Source organism: Lutra lutra, chromosome 2 (genome assembly GCF_902655055.1).
Source record: "Lutra lutra chromosome 2, mLutLut1.2, whole genome shotgun sequence".
Lineage (NCBI taxonomy): Eukaryota > Metazoa > Chordata > Mammalia > Carnivora > Mustelidae > Lutra > Lutra lutra.
Window position 1 is genome coordinate 97,550,864 of NC_062279.1, and position 12,144 is coordinate 97,563,007.

The following is a 12,144-nucleotide window of genomic DNA, read 5'->3' on the forward strand; positions in this document are numbered from 1 at the left end:
GAATCCAAGAAATGCAGCACCATTTTTCATGTATTAGTTGGAGATTTAAAAGGATTCAATAAATGGAAAAAGTATGAGGAAATGCCACTCTCTTATACTTATAATGAGTTGTAAATTGGTATATTTCTACAGTGTAATTGGGTGATATGTATCAAAACCCTTATAATAGGTACAGCTATTGATGATAAATTCTATTTCTAAAAATTATGCTAAAATAATTATAGTTTGTGAAAATTTTATAAACATTTTTATTAAGGCAGCTCTTATAATAATATACAATTAAAAGACAATGTAGAAATCCAACAATTTTGGATTTCTTAAACAGATTATAATAGACTCATAAAACAAATTATGAAAAGTCATTGAAATTGTACTTTAAAAAGATATTATTTTACAATAATACCCATGAGGTGGAGAAAAAAATCATGACACATTCCTTGAGTGAAAATATAGTATTGTTTTGAACTTCTTTTTATTTTGTGAACTTCTAAGTTTGGCAATTTTATAGCTAGTAAGTTTTTCTAGGTTTTACCCATTCTTTTTCCAACTGAAAAAAGGTGATTTCACTAGGAGTGAGATGTCCACCAAGGGATATGTTTTATTCATTTCATGTTATGGAGATTACAGTATAGTATCAAATATAGTATTTTAAAAATATTAGAGGAAGGTGGGGAGAGGAGTTCCACTTCATGATGATATTGAAGTTGTGTCCCTTCATATCCCCGTCAGCATCTGAGATCATGGCTTGGTATCAAGTCAACTGTCATCAATTCTTCAAACCCTGAGAAGACTGGATTATCAGTCAAAACCTCATAATCCACAAAATTTTATGCTATTACAGGGCAGGCTACAATCCTTCCCTGTCCCTTCATTTACTATTAATCTTTCACTCTGCACAAATGAAATTACTAAAGGTATAGAGTAAACAATCTGACTTCAATTATTTATCTATCATCTATCTATCTACCTATTTATCTATGTCATCTATCATCTATCTATCTGTCTGTCTATATAACTGATGGCTTTAATTTTGGAGGCTATCATTCATTACTTTCTTTATTGTCTCTGACTTAGGCCAGAAGCTGAGAAGATTCAGGATAGATGTGTGTCTATTCTGAAGAGGGTCATAAACATATCAAGATGGTACAGTAAACACTGTCCATCCCTACCACATAAAATCAGATACTATGGGCTTATTGGAGAGGAGGGTTCTTTAATAGGATTTTGGAAGAGTAGATTTCCATCCCCTTAACTGTTAAGACAATTTGGTGGAGTGGAAGGTAGGCATGGGGTAGGTGGGTGCAAGAGAATCGCTTGGAGGATGGGAAAAGGCACAAAAACAGAAGACAGCATCACTTAGGATGAGGCTAAATGCTTGCTGAGCTGCAGGAGATTTCAAGTATGCATTATGCTGTTAACAGAAAGTCATGTTTAAAAAGTTCTTTTTTTAAAAGATTTTATTTATTTATTTGAGAGAGAGAGTACAAACAGGGGGAGCAGCAGGCAGAGGGAGCAGCAGTCTTCCCACTAAGTAAGGAGCCTGATGAGGAACTGGATCCCAGGACCTGAGCTGAAGGCAGAGGCTTAACCATTTGAGCCTTCCAGGCATCCTCTTAAAAAAAAAAAAAAAAAAAAAAAAAGGTGGTGAATGGAAAGGTTCCATGTATACTTTTACCATTTGGCTGGATGTGGAATGAAGGCTGATAAGCTTAAAAAAAAAAAAATCTGAATAGCTGTGAGTCATATGAAAGACTGCTTGGCTGGATGAGGAGGACTGAGCAGAAAGAGGCAGCAGCTTTGGAAAAGTCCTGGGAAGCAACCACATAGTGCCCTCTGTAACAGGGAGCTCACTGTACAGTGAACAGCACCTTCCCCACCTCCTGGGTCATAAAGAACCTGCTAGAGCATCTTCCATGACAGAGGGTGTCTTATAGTCATGCAACACTCACCAGCTAAATAACAAGCCTGTAACTTCTTCCCTCTAGTCTCTCCTCCCCTTTCTCTGACCCTAAGAAGAAAGAGGAAGTAATGGAGAATGACATACAGACCCAAAATACCTTCTACATGGCTAGTCATTGAGCCACTGATCATTCTGGATGTGAAAGGGAGGCAAATTTTGTAATGTGGTTGTGAGATTAAAATTTTTATTTAGATGACGCGGGACTTCTGAACACCCTGAAAATGAAATAGTTCAAAGACTCTTCCAAGAGGTGAAAATTACTAAAAGTCTGTGGAATCAGCCCAAGTTGTGTCTGCAGCAAGAAAAGGAGGTCTAGTGAATCACATTGAAGACATTTGTAAGATAGGGAGAAAAAAAAAATACCTTTCTTGACTGCGACCTAATGAGTTCAGCCAACTCAGCCAAACTGCTTATACACGTGTTAAATATATGGGGCCATTCCCTTGCAAATATGCTTTACACAAATTGCTTTGTTTTAAAAGTATGCCAAAACCTTCCAAATACATCTCATACAACAAAAGGCACAATAAGATGTTTCCTGTCAAATATAACTTTCAGGAACTTCAAACACATTAATCCATCAACAAATAGGCATCGCACCTTCATTCATCTAAATATATATTGAGTACCACAAACAGGCACTAGGGCTTTAAATATGGGCCTAGAAAGTGCTACATTTTGTGTTTCATCATAAGCCTTAATGCCCTTAATACAAAAAAAAAAAAAAAAGATAAGAAAATATTGAGAATTTTCCATTTTTAAACATTATGTTAGTTGTTTAGGCAGGTAAAGATGATTAAAGGGCCCTTGCTAACCTCACCATTAGAATAAAGGGATAAAGTGGACTGACAACTATTTTTTAAAAAAGAGTATGATAGATTTACAAAGATTACAAAGGAGTATGATTGATTTACAAAGTATGGATAAAGTACCTTGGATTTCAAACAAAGGATCATGTGAAAACAGGAAGCATTCCAGGCCTAGGGAATAAACAAAAATGTGATGTTAGATAATGTCTCAATATCGATCATGGAATTGGTATTTCACAGGCTAATTTCCCAGGCTCACCCCCAGCCTGTGTGTGCTATACTCTAGCAGTATTAACTGTTCTGTGTGAGGTCCTCTGGAAGGCTCTGCAGGCGCCCCCACATCACCTAGCTTCATAAATGCCCTCATGCTGGGATCTTTTGTCCTTTCTAGAGAGAGGAGGAAATTAAGACCATTCCTTTTTCTCCTTTTTTTTATTCTACAGAGGCTTTGATCACATATTCTCTCTCACCATTGCCTTTAGTCCTGAACATCCCTCACTCAATAATAGGTTCAAATGTCTTAATAGTGGGAAGGGCAGAAGGTCTAAAGCCAAAAATCCTATGTCCTGGGTCTGCTCCTTACTCATCATACTAGTTACTCATTTAACATCTCTGAGTCTCATTTTACTGTTCACATGGAACTTCTTTAACAGTTGTTGCGAATATAAAATACGATTTAAAAGAAGTACTTTATAGGCTATAATGTATGTGCATAAACATTCTAAATCCTTCAGAATTACATTGGTCACTTCTCTATAACACATTATATCTTGGTGTATTTTAGCATTTTTTGCTATTATATATATTTTTCTCTTTTTCCCCCACTAGATAATGAATTCATAAAAGAAAGATCTGTTTTCATTCATCTTTGTAGGCCAAGCCCCAGCATGGCCCTCAGTGGATGTAAAATTCCCTAAGGAATATTTGAAGGTAGGGGAATAAGGCTAAAAGGAGTTCTATCACAGCCATTAGAAACCTAAAATAAATGTGAATACACTTTTTACAATAATTTACAAGTTGTAGTGATGTAGGAGGAGTAACTTAGCCAGTTTCAGGGATGTTTCAGATGCTTGGGAAAAATGAGTAGGCATGGAACCATTATTGTAACATATTTGATCTTTTAAGTAAACTAGATTAAAGGTCTGTGTGAAAAAAGAAAGCATGAATTTTTCTCCTCCTCATATACCAAGAGACTGGACTTCTAATGAGGGATTGATGACCATAACAGGTTAATTTCTCTGCGAGGTTCTCTTCATCTAAAATGGTGGTAAAACCTTCTTTGATCCATTTCATAGGATGTTAAAGATAAAAAGAAGTTATACATATAAAAAGCTTGGAGTTTTGTTTTTTGTTTTCGTTGTTGTTCTTTTTTTTTTTTTTAAAGTCCTTCTAATTTCCAATTCTATGCTCTTTTCACATCTGTGACATTTGAGTTATTGTTCTAATTTGTGCTTCCTTGAGGGCACTGGCCCATGGGTGATCCTGACAGAGGAAATTTGTTTTCTGCATGGTTTCTCTTTGGTTTTGGTGAAGCTGCTGAGCTGCGTACCAGTCCCACACCGCTGAGCATCTGTCCCAGTGTTGGAAGACCTGTGCTTCTCCTGGGGTCGGAGTTTGCCAGCTGCCCCCTTTGAAACTCTTCCTCCAGATGCCTTCCTTCCCACTCCCTCACACTGCCATTGTGGCTGCCATTGCTGGTGCTGTGTATGACAGGTTCTCCCAGTGGTTCTTCTGGACTAATGACCCCAGACAAGAGTTATTCACCTCACTGTAGCAGGTTGACCCTCCTGCTTCTCTGGGTTGACTGAGATCTTAGTCCTTACCTTTCTGGTCCTGTTGGGTGAAGGAACAGCAGGAATGCCCCAGGAGGTCATTGCTGCTGCTGCTCCAGCCTGCCTATATTCTGCATATTTCCATTGCTTGTTAACATTGTTTGAATCGTATCTAATCAATAATCAGGGGAATTTCAAAATGATTTTTACTGATACCCTTGACCCGGTTCTTGCTTATTATGTTCTGTTGATTTCCACCCCCTTGATCCTCCAAACTCAGTGGTGTTCCTGGGGTCTAGAATCATCGCCAGGACTTCCAGAGAGGTCTGGGTATTTAACTAAAAACTTTATGACTCAGCCTGGGTGTCCTCCTATACTGGCCTGGGAGCCGGTGGAGAGCCCACAACCTCTCTGGAATGTCGCTGGCTCTTGGAACGTATTCAAGTTTCCCTCTATTATACTGTTTACAGGATTGGTGAGAAGTGCATGGCACACGATCAAGGGTTTGTCCTCAAGCCTCCCTCTGTTCCCCACAATCAAGTCTTGACATTTAAAAAACTGAAAAGTCCTGCTGGAATTTCATTCCTGTTCAGTGTGTTGGGAAATGTTGCCCTTAATAGCATGCACTGCATTTGCACACGAAGTACTTCAGAACCTGTCCAGATGCTCCACATGTCCAATAATCAGCTAACTGAAACCTCTCTTGTGTTTGCCACACTGAAAACTCACCTGGACCCTTGCCATGCCCAGACTTAAAATAAACATAATCAACTTCTTTTGTTGCAGTTTGTTCTCCTATATACCAGTTTGAATAAGCCCTTCAAGACTGCATCAAATGTTCTTTAATTTACTCAATATAGCAAGGCTACTTTCTTTCATTTTTTTGTTACTTCAAAGGATACATAAGAAAGGACTTTTTTTTTTTTCTTTTAAATGTTACAAAATCAAAGCAAGCTTCAAGAATAGCTGTGGTCACAAATACAGAGATTCTACATATGGGTGGAGGGTTTTTTTTTTTTTTTAAGTAGAAATGAGTCTTTTCTAATTTCTCTTGGGCTTCTCCTCTGGCAGTGCTTTTAGTAGAATTAATGAGATATGGTCTGGAAATCACTTTGTGTTCCTTAGAGAAATGCTATGCAAATTTAAGGTAAAGGCATGAGGAGTCATTATATTGAGGCAGGTCATTATTTGAAGGACCGGGAAACTTAACTCTAACTCATAGCGATTGAAATATTTTTTTAAATTTTGGAATGACTGATGTCCAGTTCTAAATGAAATCATCATTGTTGTCAATATCTTTGGAAAGCATCATCAAACAATAGTCCTTGCTCTGAGTTAAGTGTCTTACCAACCTAATCATAGCCATTTTCCCACAGGAGAAAATATAAAATAGTTTGCTTTAGGCACGAGTGAAACATTTCCATTGAAAGCTTTTAGTCTACTTTACAATTCACAGAGGTGTTTTAGTACAATGCCCAGTCCGCAACTCGCTTAACTAGCTTTTCAGTGTTGTAAACCTAAGGTTATGTTGGGTTAATTTTCCTCTACGTCCACCTGATCTGCCAGCCTTTTTTTTTTTTTTCCCCTTAAAACTGACAGCAAGATGACTGATTACAGCCAACTGCAAGGCCCCTTTTCAAATGCATGACCTTTTCTAGAATCAAGTTAGAAATTCAGAGGACATGAAGAAATCACTGTAAATTAATAAAGGAAAATAGTTCAACACCCACTGACCAGTTGAGCAAATCATCATCATTTTCATTTGCTCCTAGAAATCATTTGCAATGGATATTCTTTCAATTACAGAGAAAATTAACTACCTCACAAGAACCAAATTAAGAAGTACAGTGCAATGAGCTGGGAAGGCCTTTATGAATGGTATGGCAACCTGATGAGTGACAATTTCACATTTAATTACAATAGTCTATAATTTATAAGTCTCCCTCTCTTTCACATTATGCCACCTGGGTAGGGTTTCCAGCTGAGGAAGTTAAATGCTGGGAGAAAGCTCTGCCTAAGGCAATTTTATCCTATCTCTCTGACAAAGATAAAGACAGAGGCACTATAACAAGTGGCAGTGGCTTTTACATTCCCCAGAGACATGTGTCTTAGAGCAGATTTTTCAACTAGAGCATCATGACTGTGGTTTTGATTACATGCCCTTCATCAATATAGTCTAGTTCTGGCAAATAAGGCACAAAGGACTAAGTGGAGAGTATCTCTTACCTTCTCCTCCACTTATACTGGATGGAATGATATCTTCCTTCAGGGTCAAATACATTATCCCTGGAAGAAGTTTGAATTTTGGTGGAGTAGAGGAACCAGAAGATGCTGAGGGAGATTAGCTTCAAGAGGGTTGGTTTGCAGGACTAGTCAGGATCTGTGAGATTCCCTGGAGGAAAAATAGGGCACTTGATAGGCACACGGTCTCTGTCTTGTGCTTTAGACTCATCAAACCATCATGAGGAATGTAAGGGAATCAAATGTCTCCTATCTTCTAGAAGAGTTTGAGTACTTCTTGGCATGTATTTTTAAAGTGTCCTTTAACAAAGAGCAGTAACACTGGGAAAGGGACACATGCAGATGTTGTTAAAAGTGTCACAGCCTCTCTGCCTCCAGCCCTCACACCACCTCGCTGTTTTTACTGTCCCCAACTCCATCAGAAGATTTTTTTTATTTTTGAAATAGAAAAGCACGTCTCACGATTCAAGAGGTCATGTAGCACAGTGGGAACACTGTTTTAAAAATTAAACATGAATTTCTGTTTTAAAATATAATAATTTTTAATAAGCTATAACTCTAAATGCATTTTAATTCAATTAAAAAAAAACCTGTGTTTTAAGAAAAAGGCCAGTATAACATTTAATGAAACACTGGACACATTAAAAATCAGGACAAGTCAGGGTGCCTGGGTGGTTCAGTTGGTTAAGCAGCTGCCTTTGGCTCAGGTCATGATCCCAGGGTTTTAGGATTGAGCCCCCTGTCAGGCTCCTTATTCAGCAGGAAGCCTGCTTCTCCCTCTCCCTCTGCCTGCTACTCTGCCTGCTTGTGCGCTTTCTCTCTCTCTCTCACACTCTTTCTCTCTGTCAAATAAATAAACAAATAATCAGGAAAAGTAGAAAATGCCCAATAACAACATCATTATTTAGCATCATATAGGAACTACTGGAACTGTAAGGCATCGCAACTAGCAACGGGAAAAAAGTAATATATAATATATAAGAAAAGATAAGGAAAACCTCATTTTTGTACAGATTACATAATTTCAAAGATTTTTTTCTTACAACAGAATCATCCTTCAAGAGGTTTAAGCCTTTCATTATCTATTCTGGAGGGTTTCATAGTGTCGACACTAAAAGGGTCAAGTACTATGAGTAATACAGGGTCTTGGGACATTGAGTTCACTTTAACTCACATACTTATTCAGGCAGATGCGTTGAAAATTCTTCCCTGGAGAGCAGGAAGATGGCTTCCTAGGTATGACATCACCATGGCAGTGTCCACCTAGCTCCCTGGGTACTAACCCCTCAACATATTTTCTCTAATCTATGTCAGGCACTAGGCATCCCATCTCACTCACCTCTCTGGCCACACTCATCTTCGTTCCCCAAACAGACCTGTCCCTTTCCTGCTTAAAGCCTTTATATACTTTTCTACTACCTGGTAACCTATCATTTTCCCCCACCTTCTTTTAATTAGGATTTCTCATCATTTACTGTACAACCCTGACGTTACTTCCTAAGGGAACCCTAAATCCTTGAGACCAGAGGACGTGCTTCAGGTAAGATATTCATAGCATCATATAGTTCTCCTTATAACAATTATTTGAGTTGGAATTACAATGTAATAGTTGTTCAATATCTGTCTCCCTTCCTCCTGACTTTCTCCATCTTCCTGAGTTCATGATTAGTACTGGCTGCCATCGAAAATCCTGAGCTTGCCTAGCACCTGTTTTACCACAGGCATATTTGGTGAATGAATGATTTCCATTACTAGGATCTCTTCTTTTTAGAAAGTTATTCTTCCCCCAAAAGAAAACCAAAAACTTCCTCTTCATATTAGCTTCTTTCTCTTCAGTAGAAAAGTAAACTTTGACTCGTTCAAAGAACTCTGCTTTCCCAGAACAAGCTTCTAAATTTTTGAAGTTTTCAAGCCCTCAGTATTTTCTCTTCATACTGAGCGTCATTCACTTACTCATGAGAAAAGGATTTATCAAACATCTGCTCAGATTGGGTGTGCATTCCAGGGCTTTTCCTCACTCTTCTATGGCAATATGTTTTCCAGGCCCTCATCTCAATGCCATTGTGGAAAGGTCTTCAGAACACAGTGTTTCTACTCCTTATCCTCCAGGCTGTTTTTCATAACCCCTGCTTTTATCTTTTCTTTATCCTGCACTTTATCTAGTTTCTGCAGTTAGAGAAACACACTCTTCAATGAGCTTCTTTTTTTTTTTTAAAGATTTTTTATTTATTTATTTGACAGAGAGAGAGATCACAAGTAGATGGAGAGGCAGGCAGAGAGAGAGAGAGAGGGAAGCAGGCTTCTTGCTGAGCAGAGAGCCCGATGCGGGACTCGATCCCAGGACCCTGAGATCATGACCTGAGCCGAAGGCAGTGGCTTAACCCACTGAGCCACCCAGGCGCCCCTTCAATGAGCTTCTTGATCTATCTCAGTGTTCCCCAAATATGAGTCTGTTTCCCCATTGGATATCTGGTGTTTATTAGCAGGCAGATGGTGGTTCAATTGCAAGAATTACGTAAATTATGGATTTGAGATAGAGCATAAAACAAACGTATTAATACTTAGAAATCTTTCCCCATAAGTTTTGTTCCCAAAGGAAAGTAAAAACCATTGGAAACGCTAATATAATAAAATACTTAAGGTGTTTTCTTTCAAAATGAATATAATGAAGAAACTATCCTTTTTACCTAAAGAGAAAAAAGGTAAGACCTAGAATAGGGAAGTCATTCTATGTATAACATGGACAAAATGATTAAGAAGCTTGAAAAGTCAGTAAGAAATGTGTAGAGCCAATAGAAAGAAAGCTTTCAATGGACTGTAAAAGTAAAACAAACAAAATCAAAAACAAAAACAAACAGACAACAAACATCCCAAACATAGTGAATAAAACATATGATAGCAAAATAAAAGTTAAAATGATAGTCTGGAAAAAGGCTCAAGTTGATTTCAAAATTTAAGAGTTGATTTTGGGCAAAACTGAGCTGAAACCTACCATTGGTATATCGATAAGTATAGCAAATATCCTCTAGTAAGATTTAAAAATTAATATCTAATACTTTGTGGAATTTGTTCTCCTGCAAATAATGTGCACTTTTTGATCTTTGTGACCCTGTGCTCCAAGGGTTTCATCAAAACCATTGGTTTAAAAGTAAAGTATTTACTAGAGCCAAGGTAACTTGGAGTATGGTTGCAGACTAGACATCTGCTCTGAATAGCAGGGCTAAAAGGTAAAGTTTCTATCCTGCCCAGTCTTTTTGTTTTTTTGTTTTGTTTTGTTTTTGTTTTTGTTTTGTTTTGTTTTGTTTTGTTTTATCTTGGGACATCTTAAGGAGATTCTTGGAGAACCAAACAACAGGAAGTGCTTGTCTTAGGGGATGCTAACGAGCTAGCTCACAATGTGGTGTGCTGCAGGATTTATGTTCCCATTCTGACTTGAAGCACAGAGCACGCTAAGTGAGAGGTATTCATCAAGGTCAAATTTTTGAGGATCTCTGCATGAGTAATGAGGAGTCAGTATATCCAGTAAGAGAATGGGGTGGGGGGAAGTGGTTGGAAGAAGAAAAAAAGAAAGGAACAATAAGAAGTCATGATGTTTTTAAGGGCCTACTCGTTTTTTTTTTCCTCTTTTTTTTTTTTTTTTTTTTGATGATCTGAACACAGTAGGATGTAAACTATTTTTCGGAATTCTCCTTTCAATTTCATTTTAAGTACATTGTTCACCCCCTAGTCCAGAATGGAATTTTAGATATGTCCCATAGCTTTCTGATCTATTGTACTTGAAGGCCTTTCTCAGTTCAGTAAATAAATTAAAATGTCAGTAATAAATTTTTCCCTCTTCATACTGTAATCCCCATTCTTTCTTAAACTGGAAATGAGAAATCACTGCTACTTATATTAACTGTCCCAACTGGATAATTTACCATTTACTTTTACAATGTGAGTGTCCTTAATTTCTGATTGATTGATTGATTGATTGATTTAGTCTTCCTTTTTTTGAAAGAGGAATACAGAGGAATTTGTTATTTAAATATTGTTTTTACAGCCACTTCACTCAACGATGATGTTAACAGGTTCATGAGTTGGGCAAGGTGTATGAAGATGGTCTTCATAGAAAAAAATTATGCAAATGGTGATTAATATTGACTCTTGGTTTAAAGGTAGTCTCTGCTACCATCAGTAAGAGTTTTGTGTGGGGGGACTGGTGTTTGAAGCAGGACTGGTGTTTGAAGCAGGGGTAAAAACAACAATGTAGCGAGAAGAAGAAGGCCAATTTCACAAGAGCTCAGTGCTGGAGAGTCCCTAAAGACTCACGCTCAGCATCTTCTCTTTTCTATTGTCATCTTTGTTTTTATGAGTTTTGTTGTGTTGTGTTTGTTTGCTTTGAACTCATGTTGCAGAATTCCTAACTTTTTGCCTTTCAGCCAAAGATTTCTGCTGGGGAAGTGTTGCCAGTACAGGTACTGGGTACTCCTTGGACTGGCCCACTCTCTGACCCAGAGGTAATATCCTGCAGGACAATCCAGAATCAGCAAGATTCCAAGTATGACCCAGCTAGAATTCACCGAAAACCCCTTACCCTTATACAGTGCTGGCTCCAGCTCCAGGGAGAGTATCCACCTTTCATTCTCTCCAGAAAGAACTCAAATATTAAATGAGTGTTTGTCAAACTTGTTTTGGCAGTAGAACCTTCTTTGGCTCTTACTCAGAAGCTCCCAGTGTGTAATGAGTTGGATATAAGACTTTTGAGGTAGCTCTGGAAGGCAGGCTCTGCTGTTTGACTAAACTGCTGAGCTCTTGTTTTGCTGAGGGGGAGATGCTTTCAGCTAGAGGCAAAGCTGAGCCACTCAGAACAATAGACAGGATTTTTATTTTAAGAGGCCTTTGGAGGGCAGAGAAGCAGGCAAGGGATAAGGCTTAGCAGGGGAGAAGAACCTGAGGGAAGTGAAGTCTTTGGGTCCTCAGCCCAAACAAGAGCAGAGCATCATGACATATCTTCATTTGTAAATATAAACAAAAGAAACTCACTACTTATTCAAGAAATATCAGCATTTGGAGCAAATGACTCCCACTGAAACAATAAAAGTAGAAGGGAATTTTTTCCTTCTCATTAGCATTTTCAATGAAATTGGAACATTAATAAAAAGAAGTCTGTAATAAAAATGTGAAACTGAAGATGAGATATTTCGTGAATACTAAAAAATGCCACAAACCCTCAAAATATGACTTTTGAAAAGAACAAATCTCAAGAGAGAAAGAGTTAAAAAAAATGGTTAGAGTTGAACACATGACATTTTAAATTAGATGAAGAAATAGGGAGTTTCTTCAAGAAGGCACTAGAAATTATAAAAGAAAAATAAATTAT

The 12,144-nt window shown here is 37.8% G+C and overlaps 1 long non-coding RNA gene across 1 annotated transcript; it reads right to left on the reverse strand.

Moving 5' to 3' along the window:
* Positions 1-1,564: 1,564 nt before the first annotated feature.
* On the reverse strand, positions 1,565-6,938 carry LOC125093196 (uncharacterized). The gene is made up of 4 exons (XR_007125173.1): positions 6,768-6,938; positions 2,893-2,940; positions 1,950-2,008; positions 1,565-1,612 (listed from the first exon to the last, which is right to left on the reverse strand). It is a non-coding gene; the product is annotated as an uncharacterized LOC125093196 (long non-coding RNA).
* Positions 6,939-12,144: the final 5,206 nt, after the last annotated feature.